This window comes from Telmatherina bonti, assembly GCF_933228915.1.
Source record: "Telmatherina bonti genome assembly, chromosome: 6".
Classification (NCBI taxonomy): domain Eukaryota; kingdom Metazoa; phylum Chordata; class Actinopteri; order Atheriniformes; family Telmatherinidae; genus Telmatherina; species Telmatherina bonti.
Window position 1 is genome coordinate 3,154,701 of NC_136624.1, and position 23,140 is coordinate 3,177,840.

Consider the following 23,140-nt stretch of genomic DNA (forward strand, 5'->3'; position numbering starts at 1 on the left):
TGGACATGTTGCCATCACAGGGACACACCGAGAGACAAACAAACAATCACACTCACTCCTAGGGACAATGTAGAGTACAGGTGTCAAACTCCAGTCCTGGAAGGCTGCTATCCTGCAGGTTTTTCACGTTTTCGCGTTTCAGTCAAATTCACGTTGCATCATCTCTGGCCCACTGCCTTCACCCCGATATGGAGACGTCAAATTCAGCCACATCCAACAACTCCACATCTGGTTAAAAGGTTACTGTCACTCCATCAATATTCCATACATTGACAACTTCACCACATTCTACAATAGATCACGCCTTTTCAGATCAGATAGTTTACACCTAAATCAAACAGGTTCCCATCTTCTAGCCTTGAACATTGACCTCACCCTCCACTCCTGTAAAGCTTTTTCATATTGACGGTCCAACCACTGCACACCTGCTCAAGTCAAAACACCCTCTCTGACACATCATATACCAGCACATATTTCCAGCAGAAATGACATAGATTTCCATCCATATTTGCATACCCTTGCTGTTAGATGTCTCCGGCCCATACACATAACCCCTAGTACAAGACACACACCTTTAAACTCACGATCAAACATTCCTGCAAGACTGAACATGGCTCTTTTAAATGTCAGATCACTTTCAAACAAATCTTTTCTCATTAATGATCTGATTTTAGATAACAACATTGACTGTCTCTTTTTAACTGAAACGTGGCTTGGTGCAGATGCACAAATTGTTCTCACTGAAGCGTTGCCCCCCCAATTTTAATTTTTTATTTTCTACCAGAGGAGGTAAAAAAGGTGATGGAACAGCCTCAATGATGCAACAATCATTATCAGCACAAATATTATCCCTGCAAAGCTATTCTTCATTTGAACAACACTCGTTTGTTGTCAATAATCCACCAGTTTTTATCAGCACTATTTATAGGCCACCAAATCCTCCCTCTTGTTTTATTAAAGAATTTTCTGATTTCATATCAATCTTAAATATAATATGATTTTAATAACTGGTGATTTTAACCTTCACATTGATAACAGTGGTGATCCTTATGCCAGAGAGTTTTTAAACATTTTAAACAGCATGGGTTTTAAACAGCATGTTACACAGCCTACCCACAACAGAGGACACACCTTGGACTTGGTCATAACTTATGGCCTGACCACTGGTGTGTCCTCTGTTGTTGACCTGGCTGTGTCAGACCACTGCTGTGTGTTTTTTAACATCACCAGCTCTATAAAACAGGACGCTTCAGTGAGGACTGTGAGGAGGCGATATATTACTTCTGAAGTAATATCTGGAACTCCTGCTCAGATTTTTCCTGCATCATGTGATTTTATCGTCGACCATTTTAACAACAAATTAAAGTCGGCAATTAACTCAGCAGCTCCAGTTAAAACAAAAATATTAAGAACTAAATTCAGAACACCATGGAGAAATGAGGAAATAAAAGAGAAGCTTCAGGAAAACAGAGAGGGAATGGAAGAAAACAAAACTAACAATCCATCAGGATATTTTAAAGGAACAACTTAAAATTTATAATAACAAAATCAAACTGGAAAGAACACTCTATTTTTCAAACATCATCACAGATAACAAAAATAATCAAAAATTTCTTTTTAAAACCATTGATATTTTAATGAACACAGATAGCATCAAGTCCTCCATGCAGCCATCAGCCTCTGCATGTGAGGACTTTGCAGACCACTTCAGAAGTAAGATCAATGCTATTAGATCCAATCTTTTATCTCAGCATAATGTCGATCTTAATCGATCTGCAGCATTGTTTTTATCTGAGGAAACACTGGAGAGTTTTGTTCTGGTTGATGCACAGATGCTTGGTGGAGTTTTCTCCCAGCTAAATCCAACATCCTGCCTTTTAGACCCGATTCCCACATCGCTTTTAAAAACTTTTTATGGTTTCTTTGAGTGTGAGCTTTTAGACATAGTAAACTACTCTCTTCAGATGGGTGTCTTCCCTTCTGCTTTTAAAACAGCGGTGGTAAGGCCCCTTCTGAAGAAGAGTGGCTCAGATCCAAACATGGTTGATAATTACCAACCTGTATCCAACTTACCGTATTTAAGTAAAATAAGAGAAAAAGTTGTTTTTACTCAATTACACAAGTTTTTGAATAAACACAACATTTTAGAAAAATATCAATCTGGTTTTAGGACTAAGCACAGTACGGAGACGGCCCTCTTAAAGATTGTTAGTGACCTTAGATCTAGCCGGGAGTCAGAAACTTTCTGTTCTTGTTCTACTGGATCTGAGTGCCGCATACGATACAGTAGATCATCAGATTTTATTTAACAGACTCAGAAGTCTGGTGGGCCTCTCAGGGATTGCTCTCAAGTGGTTTTATTCCTACTTCTCGGATCTACAACTTTTTGTAAGTATGGATACATGCTCCTCACAAACCTATGAAATAAAATGTGGGGTTCCCCAAGGATCAATGTTAGGCCCGTTACTTTTTAACCTGTATATGTTGCCACTTGGGGACGTCATCAGGAGACACGGCGTTGATTTTCACAGCTATGCCGATGATACACAGCTTTACATCGCCGTGTCCCCTGATGACTTAGAGCCACTAAATGTTCTTTTAAATTGTATTTCAGATATAAAGTCATGGATGGCAGCAAACTTTTTACAGCTCAACCAGGACAAAACTGAAGTTTTAATTATCGGTCCTGAAGGCAAGAAAGAGATCCTTTTATCAAAATTGCAACATTTTAATCCCTCCCAGTGTGTGAGAAATTCTGGTGTTCTTCTTGACTCTGAGCTGGATTTTATTCCACACATAAAAAATGTAACAAAAACAAGTTTTTATCATCTAAAAAATATTGCCAGAGTCCGCCCATTTCTCTCTCTTGCCAGCACAGAGGTGCTGATGCTTTTATTTCCAGTAGATTAGATTACTGTAACGCCCTGCTCTCTGGTCTTCCTAAAAAGTCTCTTTCCAGCCTACAATTACTACAGAACTCAGCGGCACGAGTTCTGACGAGGACCAGAGGGCGGGAACACGTTACACCAGTTTTAAGATGTCCTGTGTGCTTCAGGATTGATTTTAAGATTCTGAATGTCTTAATGGTCTTGGGCCTTCTTATTTATCTCTCCTTCTTTTTAATTATGAGCCTTCACGGACCCTGAGGTCGTCTGGTACTGGCCTTTTAGTGGTTCCTAAAGTCAGAACTAAGACATACGGTGAGACCTCTTTCCATTGTTATGGTCCTGGACTGTGGACCAGCCTGCCAGAGAGCCTCAGGGCCGCCGAGACTGTTGATGTTTTTAAGAAGAGGCTCAAGACACACCTTTTTAGCTTAGCATTTAGAATTTTATTTTACTTTATTTACTTATCTTAATTTACTTCATTTATTAATTTATTTATTTTTAAATTGTTTTATTAGATTTCTTATTTTTAATACATTATTGTGAAGTCCTTCTATGTATATATGTATATTTTCTTTTATTGTTGCTCTTACTTCTTACTGCTTCTTAAGGTTATTCATCTTCTGGTTTTAACTCCAGTGTTTTCCTTATGGGGATCCTGCACGCTGGGGGCCCTGCCTGTTTGGTCTGGGGGCTGTTGTCATGACAACCGCTGCTGTTTGGGTGGCGCGGGGTCCAGCACTGCAGCTTCACGGCTGCGGGGTGGCCCCGTTGCTGCCTGAGAGTTGTGCGGTTGCCGCGGCAGCGGCCCCTATGAGCATGCAGGGGACTGGCTCCTGGTGTGGATGAATCCCGAGGTATTGTTTCCTCACATCAGCACCAAGTCAGAACTTTTATCACTTACTGAATGTTTTTAGTTGTTTTATTAACCAGAATTCAGTTAAAGAGACAGTATTCATGGAATGATGTTTTTCGGGGAATGTGGGTGGGTGGGTGTGGGGGGGTTCTTTGCTCTATGTCCTTGTGTGTGTGTGTGTGTGAGTGTGTGGAAAGAGCTTGTGTCTATTATTTTTAAATGCCTTTTCATCCACTGTTTGTTTTAATCCTTATGACTTCATTTTATCCTGTAAAGCACCTTGTTATTGCCCGTGACATGAAAAGTGCTCAAGAAATAAAGTTTGATTTGATTTGATTTGATTTTTTGTTGTCTCCGTGCTCCGACCCACCTGACTAAAACTCAAAAATTGGCTGACAAAAAAGCTGCTGGATCCATTTGATTTTAATCAGCTGTTTTGGTAGAGGGAAACAACAAGAACCTGCCAGATGCCTGCCCTCCAGGACTGAAATTTGACACCCCTGATGTAGAGTAACCAGTTAAACTAATATCCATGTGTTTGGAACTTGTGAGAAAGCCGGTGAACCCGGACAGAACCCATCCACACATGGGGAGAACACGCAAACTCCATACAGAAAGGCCACTATTTATGCAGACGTGACGTTTCCTTGGAGACATGATGTTTCCATGCAGACATGATGTTTCCATGGAGATGTGACGTTTGCATAGGAACGTGACGTTTCCATGGAGACATGATGTTTCCATGGAGACATGAAGTTTCAATGGAAACTAAATGTTTCTATGGAGATGTGATGTTTCCATGCAGATGTGTTTTCAGCCTCAGCTGTCAGATTCTGAGGCCAAAATTATGTAAGATGAATGTATGAATAGATAAAGCAGCATAAAGAGCAACCAGAAGTTTGTAGAAATAACACATAGATGAGAGGTGACCAAGCCTTTTCTCATTTGCACATCATTCTCTCACGTCTGAAACACACACACAACACACAACGTTTCCATGCTTCCACACATCTTCCTGCTACTATCTACCTGCTATCCTCACTGCAGCACCTCCACCTCAGCTGCATCCCAAACGTCTTCTTGGCTTTATTCCAGCCATAGAGGATCATTATTTTCCTGCTTTTCTCATCACTGCTGCTCCTGATTGGAAGTTACCGTCAGTTTAAGCTCTCTGATTGGTGGAAAGTCTGACAGGAAGTGTCTTCATCATCATGTCCAGGTGAAAATAGAGGTCTCTTAGCAACATGGTGGTGATGGTGATGAAGATGTGATAAATAATGGTGGATTTACCATCTAGAGTCTCTGAATAAACACTACATGTTGTGTCTGGATTGTAAACCTCCTGGACGGATAAAAACATTAACAGAAATAAACATGTTTACAGTAGAAATAAATATGTTCACAGTAGAAATGAACATGTTCACAGGAGAAATAAACGTGTACAGCAGAAATCAACATGTATAAACATGTTTACAGTCAAAATAAACATGTTTACAGCAGAAATAAACATGTTTACAGCCTGGTTTAAAAATAGATTTTAAGTTTAATAGGTCAGGTTTACCTTCATGACAACTGTGGGGGGAGTGAATTTTTTTCTAACTTGCCCATTTAAAAGTAATTTAATCTCAAAGTTCGGCATATTTAGGGGCGTGTCCTTTTGATTGACAGGTACCCGATCTCCCACTTCAAGTAAGAAGAATGTAGAACAACTGCGGTTTTTAGCCAATCAACAACGTGACTTAGCTTTAGCCCGCTTACCTCCATTACCTGGTTAGCTCCTGTTATCTCCGGGTTAGCTCGGTTAGCTCTTAGCTACTGGCAGATTGGACTTTGCTCGATGTCAATCATCCACCATGACACTCACAGCCCCCCTCTCAGCTCCACCTCTTTGCCCATTTTTGTATTTTCTGGGCAAGACGACACGCATGCCCCTGCCAAGGTGGCGATGGTAGGAACCGCCCACCGAGCTTCAATTCAGCTTTTTAAAAACCTGTAGGTGATGTCATAGAGGCTCTGCCCATCTATTATATACGGTCTATGGGTTAAACATAAATAATATCCAAAAAAATTTAAATTTAAACATGACATACAAGAGCTTCATGCAAGAAACAAAATGAATGTCACCAATAAGGAGCTGAAGGAAGCAGTCTGAAGTTCTCAGAGGAAAGTTTTACTGAACATGAGGTAGTGCAATGGAATCTTATTCCCACCATTTTGCGTAAATACCTCAGCATACCACGGCTGACCAAAGCAGTTTTTTGGCAGTGCTTGTATGTGCACGTGTGAGCTTGTGGGAGATGTTCTCTACTTGCAGAGAAATACTGATTCACTAACACTGATCCCTTGTCAGTCTTCATAGGCCAGATTCAAAATAATCTAATGTGTAACCAACTGTTCTGACTATATGCAGGAAATTAAACTAGAACAAAAATCCCTGTAAAAGCACACATACACACACACACCAAACCTGACTGAAGGTATAACTGAGTAATTCATTCACGAGGAGGCCCTGGGGGAAACAGGCTGTGCCTCGTTACCTTATAAAGAAGGGTTTATGGTGTAACCTGCAGCCTGTCTCACACATCTGACAGCTCATGACATGTCTATCATGTTGCAAATGTCTTTGTACCTGAAAGTTACTTAAAATGTTTTTTTCTTAAATTGTAGAACTGTTCAGTTGCTTCTCATCTGTTCTGTAAAAAAGCAGATTTCTTGAAGTTGGTGGGGTCACGCAAGTGTGGCAATAATGATTATTATACCATGGTCTGGGTGAATACTTGATTCTGATTAGCTGCAGGGTGTCTGTTAAAAAGTGATAACAGTCAAATACCTCAATACTTCTGAATCATTGCACTGGCTCCTGTTCCAGGTTAGAATTCAGTTCAAAGCTGTTTGTTTTCTCCTCCCTTCATGGCCTTGCACCGTTTCATTTGTGTGATGTTTTGACTCCTCACCAGTCAGTAGAGCCTTGTGCAACAACACCTGCTGGTGGTCCTTCGATCCAACAAAGAGAGAGGTTTCTTTCTAAGCTGGGCTGAACGTCCTCTGTTCCGAGTGTGAATGTAGAACGTCCTACCGCACTCCAGGTATGATGAAAATCAGCTCTGTACAGGCAGTGGCTTGCATCCATTAATGGAAAGTTCTGTAGAAGGTTTAGCTCTAACCAAAAAAACCTCGTTTTGACCTTACCTGCATGTCAAAATGGCTTTAGGTTACAGATAACAAAGCACAGCTGTAACAGATCTCATTTCCAACACTTTCTACATTTGTTGTACAACTTATTTCAAGTTCACTCATCAGAAAAGAAAAACTGTTTTCCATGGAAAGCCAAACTAAATCCCAAAGTTACACAATTCAGAACAATGTTGAATTAGGGTTAGGGTTTCCATTCTAAACTGCACCGTCTGATGGCAGCAAATTGAAGTAGCTCTGACTTGCTATCTTGATTTTTTTAAAAGTACAAACTCTTCTCACATAGATATTACCTCAAATTAGATCTTTTGTTCTGAGTATTTCATGCCGGTTCGGAGGGTGTGCTGCAAGGAAGATTTTTCTGCATATTTTTGCTCTTTCAAAGCTTGTTAGGATGAGTCTCCATGGCAACAAAACACTTGTTTACAATTGGGATCAACTGATTAACCTCTCCCAAATCAGGATCATCAGCGAAACAACACATCAAATCCTGATGGAGTTGAAAAGAAAGAGAAGAGGATGCAGAGTGGGAGTCAGACAGAGGAGAATGGAGATTTAAACCATTTCTCCCGACCGTCATCATGGGTAATGTGAGATTGCTAGCTAACAAAACGGACGAGCTCGAGATGCTAACAAGGTTTCAGAAAGAATACAGAGAGTGCAGTATTATGTGCTTCACCGAGACATGGCTGCATGAACACATCCCTGACTGTAATGTTTCTGTACCGGGCTTTAAAACGGTCCATGCAGACCGCAGTAGACAACACAGCGGAAAGCTAAATGGTGGTGGAATTGCAGTGCTGGTTAACCAGCGTTGGTGTCATCCTGGACATGTTACTGTCAAGGAGAAGATATGCACAAGGGACATTAAACTGTTAGCTGTGAGCTTCCGTCCATATTATTTACCCAGAGAGTTTACCTGTGTTATTCTGGTAGAGGTTTATATAATACCTGGTACCGCACCAGACACAGCCTGTGACGTCATCAGCTCCGTCGTTGCTCGGCTACAAACACAGCATCCAAACTCATTCATGGCGATCTCCGGAGACTTCAACAACGTCTCCCTCTCTGCAACTCTACCAACATTCCAGCAGTTCCAACAAGAACAGTGAGGTGCTTCCCCAATAACAAACCCTGGATCACCAGTGACCTGAAAAAGCTGCTGAACATCAAAAAGAAAGCCTTCAGGGATGGAGACAGGGAGTTATTGAGGGCAACACAAAAACAACTTAAAACACAAACTAAGAAGTGCAAGGAGGACTACAGGAAGAAGTTAGAAAGTCAGCTCCAGCAGAATAACCTGAGGGATGTGTGGTCTGGAATGAAGAAGATCACCGGCTTCAAGTTAAAGGGGGACCAGCCTGATGGAGGTCTGGACAGAGCTAATGAGCTGAACATATTCTTCACCAGGTTCAGTTCACCCCCTACCTCCAGCCCAACAGACCACACACCCTCCATAAGCCCACTGCTTTCCTGTCACGCCTCCAATCTGTCACCCTGCAGCTCAGTCATGGACCAGAACACAGCTTCATCTCCCTCCACATCAGGACATCCTGAGACCTCCACCTTGTTTGTCTCCTGCAATCAGGTTAAGAAGCAACTTGAGAAACTGAACCAGAACAAGGCTGCAGGTCCAGATGGTGTCAGTCCCAGAGTTCTCAAGACCTGCTCAAAACAACTATGTCCGATTCTCCAGCACCTTTTCAACACCAGTCTGAGACAAAATAGAGTCCCAGTGCTGTGGAAAACCTCCTGCCTTGTTCCAGTGCCTACAAAAACACAACCAGCTGAACCAAGTGACTACAGACCAGTTGCCCTGACATCTCACATCATGAAAGTCCTGGAGAGACTCTTACTGGCTCACCTCAACAAGCAAGTAAACACTTTTCAGGACCCATTCCAGTTTGCATATCGTAATGGACTGTACTTCTTAAGGAAGCTGAGATGGAACGTCTGCACCAAGATGTTGCATATCTTCTATAAGTCTGTTGTGGAGAGTGCAGTCAGCTTTGCAGCATCTGCTGGGGTAGTAGCATCAGAACCAGAGACTTGAAGAGAATCAACAAACTGATCCAGAAAGCTGCTTCTGTGCTTGGAGTAACTCTGGAGCCGCTGGAGCTGATTGTCCACAGAAGAATGCTGCACAAGCTGATGAAGATGATGGAGGATTCTTCACACCCTCTCCACAACACAGTGATGAAACAACAAAGTGTGTTCAGTGAGAGGCTTCTTCAGGTCCGATGTAAGACTGAAAGATACAGAAGATCATTCCTGCCAGCAGCCATCAGCCTCCGGAACAAGACCTCCTCTAGTTATTATTATATACTACAATGTTGAATTTCCCTTTGGGGATTAATAAAGTATTTTTCATTTTCATTTTCATTGCATTCATTCATTAACGGCTCCCAACTGGCAGATGACCTCTTCTACGTATTAAAGCTTATTAAACAGCTATCAGACACAATGCTGCCCCCACGTGGTGGAAAGAGGAAATGTGACTGAATTTCTCATGGATTATAGTAATCCCTGAAGTCTTACCTACTTGATAACGAGAAGGCCTGTGGCCCTCGCGAGTAAAATAGATTTTTTTTTTTTTTTTTTGTGGCCCTGCAGGTGGGGCTCGCGGCCCCTATGGTTAAGAATGAATATTTTACCACGCAACGACTCCTGGTGGATTATGCAGTGATAAACTGTTAGCTCACCAGAGACTTTTTGTCCCGCATCATCTCACACATTTTTGCCAAACATCCACTCCTGTGTTCACACATTGTGGGTGCTCCGTCTGTTGTCAATCCCATGAGTTTTTCCCAAGGCAGCCCCATCTCATTTACACATCTGGATACCTCCTGATTCAGATCTTATCCTGCAGATATGCCATGCATAGGAAATAATGCCAAAAACTCTTCTTTCATGCTCAGGCTCGAGTCCACTCCATGAATGAAAATTGACAGTTGGGCAATGTCAGTTGCGTCTGTGCTCTCGTCCACAGCAAGGGAATATGCAATGAACTTTTTCACCAGCTGTTCTTTTAGATTGGCAGAAAGCTGGTCTACACATTCAGCAACGGTATTTCTGCTCAGGCTCACGTTTGAAAACAGCTGCCTTTTGTCTGGGCACACCGTGTCACAAACTTCAAGCAGTTTTTGATAAACTCACCCTCTGTAAGTGGTTGGGCTGATTTTGCAACATCTTCTGCCACAGTGAAACTAGCTGTCACTGCAGCCTTGCTTTGTGATCTGGCTTTTGTGAACAGAGCCTGCTGGGACTTAAGACCTTGTTTTAATTCCTCCACCTTCTGTTGCCTTTTTTCTATTTCCATATTCTTGTCTTTGTCTTTGTGTTTCTTGGACGTTTCATAGTGCCTTCTTAGATTATATTCTTTCATTACAGCAACACACTTTCTCCACACAGAAGACAAACAGGTTTGCCTTTTACATCCGTCAACATGTACTCTGTGATCTGACTTAAAACCCCCTTTTCTCACCGTCCACCTTCCATTTAGCCATTTCTTGTAGCAGGGTTGCTAAAAATTGACATCTGCTCTGAATTCTGATGAATAATGAAGCCGAGGCCCACTCGCAGCACTGAGGTGAGTTTGTGGGCTATTGTTGCATTGTGGGAAATGAAGTTTTGATGCATTCAAAATGCCAGCAGGCAGCTGCTGCCCGATACTAAGACTAATCAAGTATCATTCTGGGGGTCATAATTCATTTTTTCTCAGGCCGGATCCAGCCCACAGGACTTGAGTTTGACACATGTGATTTAACCAGCTCTGCAGAAGTTGATGATTTACCTACCGCAAAACATCGTAGGATAAAAAGAAATTATCAAGACCGCATTACGGGTATTTTTTTTTGTTAACTTTGTAACAAATTTTTATTAATTTCTTTTATATGACTAACTATAAAGTTAAACTCCTGACATTACATTAAAATTCCAATTAAAAATGTAAAAATAGATCATCAAAAGTTCATGGTGGTCTTTTACATTTGTCATTGCCACTTACAATGGAAACAACCCAAACCCGAACGTGTTGTTGGTCAGAACAGCGATGTTGGAAACGTGGGAAATTTGGATAAAACTGGACAAAACAGCTGAAGTTTGTCAGCTGCACAGCTGCTTGCCAATGCTAACTTAGAGAGAACATTGGCTGCAAAGAGCTGCTTTCTGTCCCAGCTGTTCATGGGAGGTATCCAAACCAGCTGTTTAAAGTGTATCATGTTGAAAGGGACAATCAGGGTGTCATTGCTATGGGGCAATTTTCCACCCTCGGCTACGGAAGCATTCAGCTGTCATCCTGAGTAATGGTGTGTTCAGACCAAAAACGTTTTGAGCGTCAAGAGCGGCAGGTTTCCATGTAAAGTCTATGTGGAGGCGCGGCAAGGGGGCATCGAGCTTTCTCGCCTCGCCTCGCATTTTGGGCATTGGCATTTCAAGTGAAACGCGCCGAAAATTTAAGAAGTTTTTTTAAGCTCGAGACCTTATCTTCACACATTTATTCAAATGTAATAAACTTGCCTAAATTTTCTGCTTCAAGCAATAACACAGTTTTATGCACAGGTCTATCAAGGTAAACCAGTTTTGTGGTGCGTTTCCCTTGGTTATCCAGAATACAATCACTAATCAGTAACTTCACCTTTCTGACTATTCCATCAGAGCTGGGAATGACTTCTGTAACTTTAGCTAATCTCCTCTGGTATCTTGGTGAACTTTCCTCCTGAAGTATGACAATGTCGTTCACTCTTGAATTTCTCCATTTCTTTTGCCACTTTTGTCTTTGCTGAAGATTAAGGAGATACTCCTTCTTCCATCTTGACCAAAAGTTATTTGCCAAGAACCGTACTTGTCACCATCTCTTGCGCAGGTATAAATCCTGACTCACAAACTCACTAGGAGGTGGTGCTATTATGACAGACTTCATCTTAAGAATGTGGTTGGGCGTGAGAGGCTCAAGACTTGTCGGATCATTCAGATATTCTGTTGTCAGTGGTCTGCTGTTGACAATAGCCATCACCTCATACAGAAAGGTTCAAAGTGAAGAACTGTCCAGCCTTTTGTCTGACTCATCAAGGATTGCTGTAAGGACATTTCTGATTGTCAGTCTTTGTCTTTCCCAAATACCGCCATGTGGCTTGATGATGGAATGTTCATTATGAACTCACATCCATATTCTTTCAGCTGTTCATAACTTAAGTCCTTCATAGCATTTAGAAATTCTCCCTTCACACCCACAAAGTTTGTGGCTTGATCACATCTTAACTGTCTGACATTTTCTCATATTGCAATGAATGCACGCAACCCAATGAAACCATCTTTCGTAAGATCATCTAGCATTTTGTATGGCATGTATGGCTCTTGAGCACATACAGGTGAAAAGAAGATCATATCTTTTTAATTCCATTCTGTCTAATTCTAATTCCACCCATGCAATATGTGAATGGGGGCATTTCCATTCTTTTTTCTGGAAGATCTGCCATCTTTGGATTTTGTGTATTCCCTCTATATTTCCTACATTTGAGATTTATGAATGTGTGAGGCAACTACATTACTGCATCCTAGAACCCTAATTCCATGGGATCTTAGTTCATTCACAGTAATTCCCCTTCCCTGATGATGTACTTTCTCATGATAATGCTTGATCAGCAAAGAGGACACGTGACTTGCCTTTGGCAGAATAACTGGATGTTTGACATGGGCGTGAAAACCAGATTTTGTCAAACGTCCTCCAACCCTGAATATGCCACACTCATCAATGAACAGACTCAGGTTATGTAGCCTATTTGTCTTGTCCTTGTTTCTTACATCTTTGTGCAGTTTGATATTCTGAATTTCACCCTTGAATATATCAAAGTGGACTGAACTATTTATCAGAAAACCTTGCCCTTACGTTTTGGTTTTATTGTTTTTATGCATGATTTTAATTGCTGTGGATTTGACTTTGTGGACAAGGTTTCTGATTAACAATTACCCACAACTGGCATGCCTCCTCCCTGCCAGAGGATTGGCAGAGGACTGCATAAAGGCAGCAGGTGTGGGAGTATGAGGCCCGGACTGACACTAACACTGGCACCAGCAACAGCACCAGCAACGGCAACGGCAACGAGGAGGGACAGTGTTGCAGTACAGGACGACAGCGATGACTGTGGCTGCTTACGGGGGCACGAAAAGAACACCGGGACACCGAGTCAGAACTGGAGCAAGGATCACCAGCCTGGAGAGAACCCAATCCCAACGAACAGCTAAGTCAAAGGAAGTTTGACACTCTTAGCTGTTGGGTGTGGGTGGGCTGGATGTGTGGTCTTAGCCCTCCTTGTATGTGTCTTCCCTGGCAGCGGCGTGGCTAAATCCAAGGTGGGCAGTGGTGCAAACATCAGTGTGCATCCAGGAGGATGTGCCCCATGCTGGTTGCAGTTAATTCCCCCTTGCAGGAGACTGGACTGCCCAAGGCTGACCCAACTTCCCTGACCTTGCGAGGGACAATTTTTAGAGGATTGTCTTAAGGAAAAGACTTTGTTTTTACCCAGAGACGTCTAATAAGAGTGTTTTTCCCCCTGACATTTATCTGGCATTCCATTCCTTAGTAGTGGGAAGTCGTCTGGAATCACAAGAACTCTGTGTGACAAATACATCCTCTTGGACAAATTGATTATGAAATTCTCTGCTTCTTGCCTCTCTTCAGTGCTTGTGACTTCACTTGTCTGAATCTTGAGGCCCTTGATTTGCTTAGCACAACATTTAAGACAAACAATAGCTCTGACAGCTCTTTTCCAATCAGAAAATTTGCTCAGACAGTTGAGCAAAGTTCTTTCTTCAGATGTCTTTGTGTGGAACACACAGGTTTTCCTAAGTTCTGGATCACTGTAATTGGCTCCTCTCACCATTACATCCATAGCGGGTAGATCTGGTTTCCATAGAAAATCCGAATCAGTCAACCAGTCTGAAACAGTTAGTTGTTCTGTTTGACCACGCGAAGCGTGAGCTGCAGGATTAGCCTCAGATGTTACAAACTTCCATTGTTTGGGATCTGTAAGGACTTTATCCTTTGGATCCTGTTTGCCACGATCACATGGAAGTGTCTTGCATTACTGTTAACATATCCGAGGACAACCCTTGAATCTGTCCAAAAATATTATTTCACGTCGTCTAGTTGCAGTTCTTTCCTTAGCATAGCACTCATTCTCGCTGCTACCATTGCCGCAGATAACTCTAATTGTGGCACTGTGGTTACTTTGGTTGGAGCAACATGCGCTTTCCCCATGACTAATGAGCAATGAACATCTCGTTTAATGTTAACTGCTCTGAAATATGTACATGCTCCATAGCCTGTAACACTGGCATCTGTGAAATGATGTAGCTCTTGATGCTGGATGAACCATTGTTCTTGGAGCCACATTCACTGGTGGATCTGGCAGGTGATAGATTGTAGTTATTTCAGGATGTGCTTGTGTTACTGTTGGCTGCTCACAGATCACTGGTTTAGCTTCTTGCTCTGGATGAGAATCATTTCCATCATAAACCTGAAGTCTTGCTCTTGCTGCATTCAGCTTTTCATCTTCTCGAGATGTTCAAGCTGTCTTTTTATATCTTCTATACACTTTTTACGAGCAGCATTTTCCTCAAGAAAGCAGCCTCTTATCTCTCTCTTTCCAGTCTTCGTTCTTTTTCTTCCTTTTCTTCTTGGAGACACCTACTTACAGCAGCTGTGTCTTGATCTGCAGCTATCAACTTGTGGTCAGCTTCAAGCCTCTGCAACTCCTGCTGATGATATTCTTCAGTTATGATCTTTAGCACCCCCTGCATCGCTGCTAATTCAACAGCAGCTTCTTGCCTTACTACTGATGAGCTGTGAGAGTTAGTGGACTTAGCTTTAGAACAGTTGGAGTCTAGAACTGAAACACTGGAAGCTGATGACACAACGACAGAACCAGGATCCAGCCAAACCACCACCTCTTTCATTCCTTCAATTTGAGATTTTGCATTCTGTGCAACAATATCAGTGACAGAGGTACAATTATCCATCTTACGCCGCATTTCATGAGGTGGAATGTCAGTCTTTCTGTATCCATCAAATACAATGCAGCTGAGACACTTCTCTTTGAACAGTGTTAATGTGCTCTTGTATGATGTCACTGGGTTCTTCATTCACAATAGCTTTTAGTCACCTTAATCAAAGCTTTCCATCGTTCATAAATGCTTTCAACGCGAAGTAACAGACCTTCAAGTTTCTCTTTTTGAAATTCTTTTCCCTTTTCTGTTATTTTCCGGGATCTTTCACTTCTTTGGCATTCTTCTGTTTGTTCAATATTAGCTATTGCTTGTGTTGCAGCACCAGATTTATCTGTCTGTTGTTGCTCTGTGGCAGTGGCTAAATGAGACTCTTCATTTGTCTGGGACATTCTGGCTCATTTGAATTCTTCTATGCAACTACACTTTACTTAGGTGAACATTTTAAATACTGGTGAACATAAATACTTATGTTAGAACTAAGTTAAGAAACCAGTTATAATATCCCAACAATCCTTTCAAAAACCAGGAAATTAACACCATGAAAAAATAAACACAATAACTCACTGCAAAAATGTAACTAATGCTTAATTATGTTGTAAGTCATATGCAAAAATTCTCACATTCTGGACCTTAATGCAGGTAAAACCCTCAAACAAACAGCAATACTTCACCACTAAGAATCACAAGTTGCGGTATTGATGAAAATCAAACTGATCAAATGTCATGCCCCACCCACATCTTACTGTACACTGTCTTTTATACTTCACAATGTCTCTTTAAGTTTCCACTTCTTGCGTCACTCTTCATTTAGTACCTGACTTATGGACATCATGAAAATCAATGAAGTTGTCTTTACATTCAAACAGTGCCGCATCCGACTTTAATAGAATAGACTTCCCTCTTCCCAGCCACATTTGCCAACTCTGCGGGGGGGATCTCGAGGCGTTCCCAGGCCAGCCAAGAGATAGAAATCCCTCCAGCGTATCCTGGGTCTTCCCCGGGGTCTCCTCCCAGAGGGACGTGCCTGGAACACCTCACCAGGGAGGTCCAGGAGGCATCCTGACCAGATGCCCGAGCCACCTCAACTGGTTCCTCTCAATGCGGAGGAGCAGTGGCTCTACTCTGATCTCCTCCCGGATGACCGAGCTCCTCACCCTATCTCTAAGGGAGAGCCCGGCCACCCTGCGGAGGAAACCCATTTCAGCTGCCTGTATGTGAGATCTCCTTCTTTTGGTCACGACCCACAGCTCATGACCATAGGTGAGGGTAGGAACGTAGATCGACTGGTAAATCGAGAGCTTCGGCCTTTAGATCAGCTCCTTTTTCACCACGCCAAAATGTTTATCCATTTAAAGTGAAAGTTTGATGTTGTGGTGAGACGGTGCTGTACACAAGCCCCGTCAGTCATGAGCTTTTTACACCATGTTTTGGTGTAATCTCTCTCTTTTTGTTCTCATGTTAAAGAAACCAGATGAAAACGTCTTGCTTGAACTGTTAGTCAATGTTCTCTTCTAAAGCACACTTTTCCATCTATTTTACAGAAGTTTCATGCCAGTAATCTGCTATTGAAAATTAAATCAAATAATTAAACAAACAAAAATTAATTTCAAATTACCATCCATCTATCCATCTTCTTCCGCTTATCTGGGGTTGAGTCGCAGGGGCAGCAGCCTAAGCAGGGAAGCCCAGACTTCTCTCTCCCCAGCCACATTGGCCAACTCTGCGGGAGGGTGGATCCCGTGGCGTTCCCAGGCCAGCTGAGAGATATAATCTCTCCAGCGTGTCCTGGGTCTTCCCCGGGATCTCTTCGGAAATTCATTTCAGCCGCCTGAATACGAGATCTCATTCTTTTGGTCACGACCCACAGCTTATGACCATAGATGAGGGTAGGAATGTAGATCGACTGTTAAATCGAGAGCTTCGGCCTTTCTATCAGCTCCTTTTTCACCACGACAGACCGGCGCAGAGTCCGCATTACTGCAGACGCCGCACCGATCCATCTGTCGATCTCACGCTCCATCCTTCCCTCACTCGTGAACAAGACCCTGAGATATTTAAACTCCTCCATTCAAGGCAGGACCTGACTCCCGACCCGGAGAGGACAATCCACCCTATTCCGGCGGAGGACCATGGTCTCAGATTTGGAGGTGCTGATTCTCATCCCAGCCACTTCACAATCGGCTGCGAATTGCTCAAGTGAGAGCTGGAGATCACGACCAGATGAAGCCAACAGGACCACGTCATCTGCAAAAAGCAGGGACCCAATCCTGAGGCCACCAAACTAGATCCCCTCAACACCTCGGCTGCACCTAGAAATTCTGTCCATATAAGTTATGAACAGAATCGGTGATAAAAGGCAGCCTTGGCGGAGTCCAACCCTCACCGGAAACGAATCCGACTTACTGCCGGAATTGCGAACCAAGCTCTGACACCAATCGTACAGGGACCGGACAGCTCGCACAAGGGGCTCCGGTACCCCATACTCCCAGAGTACCCCCTCACAGGAGCCCCCGGGTGACACTGTCAAATGCCTTCTCCAGGTCCACAAAGCACATGTAGACTGGTTGGGCAAACTCCCATCCCTCCTACAGGACCCCAAAGAGGGTATAGAGCTGGTCCACTGTTCCACGACCAGGACGAAAACCACACTGCTCCTCCTCAATCCGAGATTCAACCCTCCTTCTTAAAAGCTATCTTAAAATATTGAAGTACATATTCTATTAATACAGATGAATTGATCAGGTCCAGTACAGATGTATTGATTAAGAAACATATTTCCTTCTAAAACACAGGCTGAAGGTTTAGATGAAGCTATTATGTTGGTTAACTCGGAGAGCTCTACAGGCAAGAAACGGTCCAAATGACAATCAGCTTCTAAAGACGTCTCTAAGGCTGCTGCAGATGAAATAACATTAGTAGTGTTCAGGTTATTACTGATTTCCTTGCTGATAGAAACTATTTTGTTTACAATGAAACTCATAAAGTCGTCACAGCTGAGGTTGAAAGGAATAGATGGCTCAACGGCACTATGGCTCTTAGTCAGTCTGGTTCCAGTGCTGAAGAGAAACCTGGGGTTGTTCTTCTTCTCCTCTATCAATGATGAATAATAAGCTGTTCCAGCCACACGCAAGGCTTTTTTATACACTATTAAACTTTCTTTCCAGACTACATGACACTCTTATAAACCAGATGAACGCCATTTTCTTTCCAAACGTCATGATGTCTGTTTTAAAGCTTGAAGCTGGGAATTAAACCACGCTTCTCTTCTTCTTTAGAGGAGCAACATTATCTAGTGTTATACGCATTAAAGCTGTCATTCTAGCAACACATTCATCGACCTGTGTTGGAGTAAAGCTCGGATGGGTGTTTCCTGTCAAGTTAACACATGGTATTGGAGGAAATACTGCTGAAATAGACTTCTTAAATTTGTTAACAACACTATCTGACAAACATCGACTGTAATGAATTTTCTTCTCAGCCCTTGTGTAGTCAAGGAAAGTAAACTCTGAAGTTATTAAAAATGATCAGACAGAACAGGGTTATGAGGAAAAACTGTTAGTTGTTCACTTTTGATGCCATATGTCAGAAGAAGATCCAGAGTGTGACGATGAGAATGAGTCGGTCTGTGGACATTTTGGGAAAATCCAATTTAACTTAATATAGAGTTAAAGGCAATGGTTAAACTGTCATGTTCATCATCAAGATGAATGTTAAAATCCCCCAGAACAATAACTTTATCAGTATTCAGCACTAAGTCTGATAAGAGGTCTGAGAAGTCAGTTAGGAACTGTGAGTAAGATTTGATTAATAAAATTATTCATATTCCTAGAAATGAGAGCTGCTCCAACCATTGTGGGATGAATCCCGTCTCTCCTAAGAAGACCAGGTTTTCCCCAGAAGCTTTTCCAATTATCTATAAAGCCCACATTTTGTTCTGGGCACCACCTAGACAGCCAGTGGCTGTAAACATGTTTATTTCTGCTGTAAACATGTTTATTTCTACTGTAAACATGTTTATTTCTGCTGTGAAGTTGGTCTTTTTAACATTGGAGTCTATGGGGATTTGCTCTGTTTTGCAGCCCCTAGTGGATGAAGGGGGAATTGCAGTTTCATACACTTCTGCATAGGCTTCACTTTTAACTGTCGAAGGCTCTGTCCGTCCTTCATATACGGTCTATTATCCAACTATGTGGAATTCGGGTGCAATAGGATAAATGTAACCCAGAATATTACATCTCCTTTTTATTTTTTTATTAACAACTAACAACAAACAAAACTGTATGTAACTGTAAATGGGTGGCCGGGGCATGTTAAAAAAAAATAAAGAAAATAAAAACAAGTAAAAAAATAAAAAAGGGGTCTCCCGGCCACCTTGGTTCTTTTAAAAATCAGGGGGAGCAGAGTCAACCACATTAAATCTCAATAAAACAGTTTATTAAAAACAAGATAGAAAACTAAAAAGGTTAAAGGGTTCAAATATTAAAACCTCAGTCTTCTAAAAATGTCTTCTAAAATGTCCTTTGAAATAGCCACTGTGTGGCTTGGGGTGGTCCTCCTCTCCGCAGCAGCGGATCCAGTCTTGTCCCAGGATCTGCAGAGAGGAGCTTACGCGACAGTCTACGCCAGGGGTCGGCAACCCGCGGCTCTGGAGCCGCATGCGGCTCTTTAGCGCCGCCCTCGTGGCTCCCTGAAACTTTTTCAAAAATGTTTTAAAAAATGAAAAAAGATGGGGGAGGGAAATATATTTTTGTTTTGATCTGGTTCTGTAGGAGGACAAACATGACACAAACATTCTTAATGTTTTCCAGCGCTGTAAAAATGTGTAGAATAAATATTAAATTTTAACATTTCTGTCAAGGAAGATTTGCGTCACAGCCTGCGACACACGTAGCCCATCTATCAGCAGGGCGGGATGCCAGGCAGGTGGCGTTGTAAACAAACCGGCGGCTGTGTGATGGGACATAGATCCCAAAGGGAAAAGGAGTAAAATAACCGAGGAGAACAGAGGATTCAACGTTTCTTGGACCGAATCATTTGCATTCATTGCCAATGCGGAAGGATTGCCTGAATGTTTGCTCTGTAGCGAGAACCCGGGAGATAATAAAGCGTAGAAAACCGTTCACAGATGGTGACTACATGAAGGAGTCAGTCATCAACATATCAGAACACGCATTTCCAGACTTCAAAAACAAAACCGAGATCATACAGAAAATCAGAGACATGCCCCTCTCCGCTAAGACAGTGAAGGAAAGGACCATTAAAATGGCGGCAACATCACCGATCAGCAAATCAAGGACATTAATTCATCACAAGTTACATCTTACATGTTGAGAAGCTGACCAGTGATGTCCGACAACAGAAGTCACATTAAACGGGTAAGAACATCATCCTTCATAGACACAGACTGAGTAACAAAGTGGATGTTTTTATAAAATGATTTCTGATTTTTGTCAGTATATATCTGGAATGACACTTGGTAACGGTGCTCAGGTCGGAGGATAGCTGCGTTGGTTGCATGTCTAAAGACAAGAGGATGCTGCTGCGTTTTAGCCTTGCACTGACTTGCTTGACATTTTGGCAGAAATCAAACTGTATTAATTTGATTTGATATACTTTACCTTCTTAAAAGGCTGCTGGTTTATTTTTTTATAAATGCAAGCTGCGTTTTATTGCGCTGCAGGGAAAACAAACATTTTATCATTAAGGCTAATTATGTATTTGTAGCCAACTTATTCATTTTCATAATAGGCTAATATATCTAATATATTTACATAAAGCATGTGTTGCCTTCATGATAAGGCTTATATAAGGCTTTTAATTTTTTGCGGCTCCAGATATATTTGTTTTTTGTTTTTTTGGTCCCATGTGGCTCTTTCAACATTTTGGGTTGCCGACCCCTGGTCTACACGCTTAAGAGGGGAACCCCCCTGCCTGGCCCTGCAGCCAGCCTCCCCCTAAACTAAAGCTTTTTACTCACGCTTGGTCCTGGGCCAGGAGTATCCATAGGCCTAGGACTGAGTAGCTGCGCCTTAGGGTCTAGACCGGCTGCTCCACTTCAGGTTCCTCGGTCTGCTCTTCCACCACCAAGCCGCAGTGGGACCAGTCGTCACTGGCCCCTCAGCGGTCCCTTTCTCATTGTTATCATCATCGCCATCATTGTCGCCATCGTCATCGTCATTGTCTTCTTCCATTTTGCAGGTGCTCTGTCTCCTTTCTTTCTCCTGCTCTCTTGCTTCTCTGCTTCCCTCTTCACACCTGTTGCTCCCCTTTAAATAGTCTGCTCAGACACTCACAGGTGTTCCCACTTACAATTAGGGTTGAGCTCGTTAGGCCTCCAGTGGGGGTTAGTAGTCAAACAGCAAACCATTAAAAACACATGCAATAAAACTATTTCATTTAAAAACCATGCTTTTGACCCTGTCACATAACCATCCAATTAGTTGGACTAGTATGACCCAGGTGAGCAACCATTAATATTAATGACTAAACAGGCTGAAATGAGACTAGAAACGAATAGCCATGATATCAAACAAAGTAATTGACTTCTGAATAATACTTAACACCATGAAGTTCATTACAAGCTTTCGCACCAGTCCTCTCAATATCAATATATTCAATTGAACTTGTTAAACACACTGTGTGGGGTAACATATAGCCTAGTCTTTTGTTTAACTTCACAAATCCATGACAGTCCTTGGTTTTACCTCACGTCCAAACCGGGTTCTGTACGGAGGTGAAGGGGGCACTTTTCCCGATGGAAGATCATGTGTCTGTGTTTGCATCTCTGTATCCTTGGGTGTATTGTGTGTCTCTGTGGCATCGAGCAGGTGTTTTCTGTTGCATCGATACTCTTGTCCATTCGGGGTACCGACATGGTATGACCTTACTGTATCCGCAGGTTTGGTGATGACAGCTGGTTTCCAATTCCTTGGAGCCTCACGTTTTGTCCTTCTTATAGAGGGGTGTGTTGCTTGGCAGATCTGTTGTAGTTCTTCTTTTGTCATTGCTGTTGTACAAGTCTGGTACATATTGTCACAACTCACAGTTTGAGGCTGCAACTGGTGGTGTGTTATTGGAAGAGTGGATCTCAGCCTGTGACTCATGAGCAGTTATGCTGGGGACCTGAAGTTATCAACTGGAGTGTTTCTGTACTCTAGAATGCTCAAGTAGAAGTCCTTGTTGTCATCCCTGCTTTTGTTCATGAGTGCTTTGGCTATTTGCACATATTTCTCAACAAGTCCATTGCTTTGTAGATAATGTGGACTTGGTGTAATGTGTGTGAATCCCCATGTTTTGGCAAATGTTGCAAACTCTGCTGATGCATACTGTGGGCCATTATCAGATATAAGAGTCTCTGGAATACCATGCCTGGCAAAATTTGCCTTTAGTTTCTGGATGATGGAGTTGGATGTTGTACTATTCATCTTGTCGAATTAAAAATATCTGATGTAGTAATCTACAGTAACCAGGTAGCTGCTGTTCTTCCAGTTAAACAAATCTGATGCAACGACTTGCCATGGTCTGTCTGGAATCTTGTGGCTAATCATCAGCTCCATAGTGTTTGCAGGTCTTTGCTCAAGACATAATGAACATTTTTTCACAATGTCTTTGATCTCTGTTCATTCTAGGCCAGAACATTATGTCACGTGCCCTCTGTTTGCATTTTTTCATGCCCATGTGTCCCACCTGGGCATCTATGTATGCAGTGAGGCTGGAATGATTATTTTTTCACCATTAAATACAATGGCGTTGATTACTGATAGCTCATCCCTGTAATTCCAGAACTCTGCTGCAGTTTGTGGACATTTTTTCTTTTCCTCCCTCTTGTATGATCCATTTGAAAGTGGTCAGCTAAGTGTCCTTGCTGGTTTCCTCTTGGGTTTCCATAATCCTGATGTCCCTGACAGGTAGGCTGCTGTAAACGGTGTGCACCTGAATGTCCATCCCTTCATTGAGGCTGCTATCCTGATCAGACGGTGATTTCCCTGACAGCATGTCTGCAACAGGTATTGCTTTTCCAGGTTTGTGTGTGATGGGGAAATTGCATCATTGGAGTTGGAGTCTTTGCAGTCTTGGAGGTGCTGCTGCAAGTGGATTCTGCATAATGGATTCGAGGGGTTTGTGATCTGTTCACCATAGCAACCAAGGGAAAGATGTCAGTGCAACAAGTAGAACAGTGCCACAGAAAGGTTATGGCATA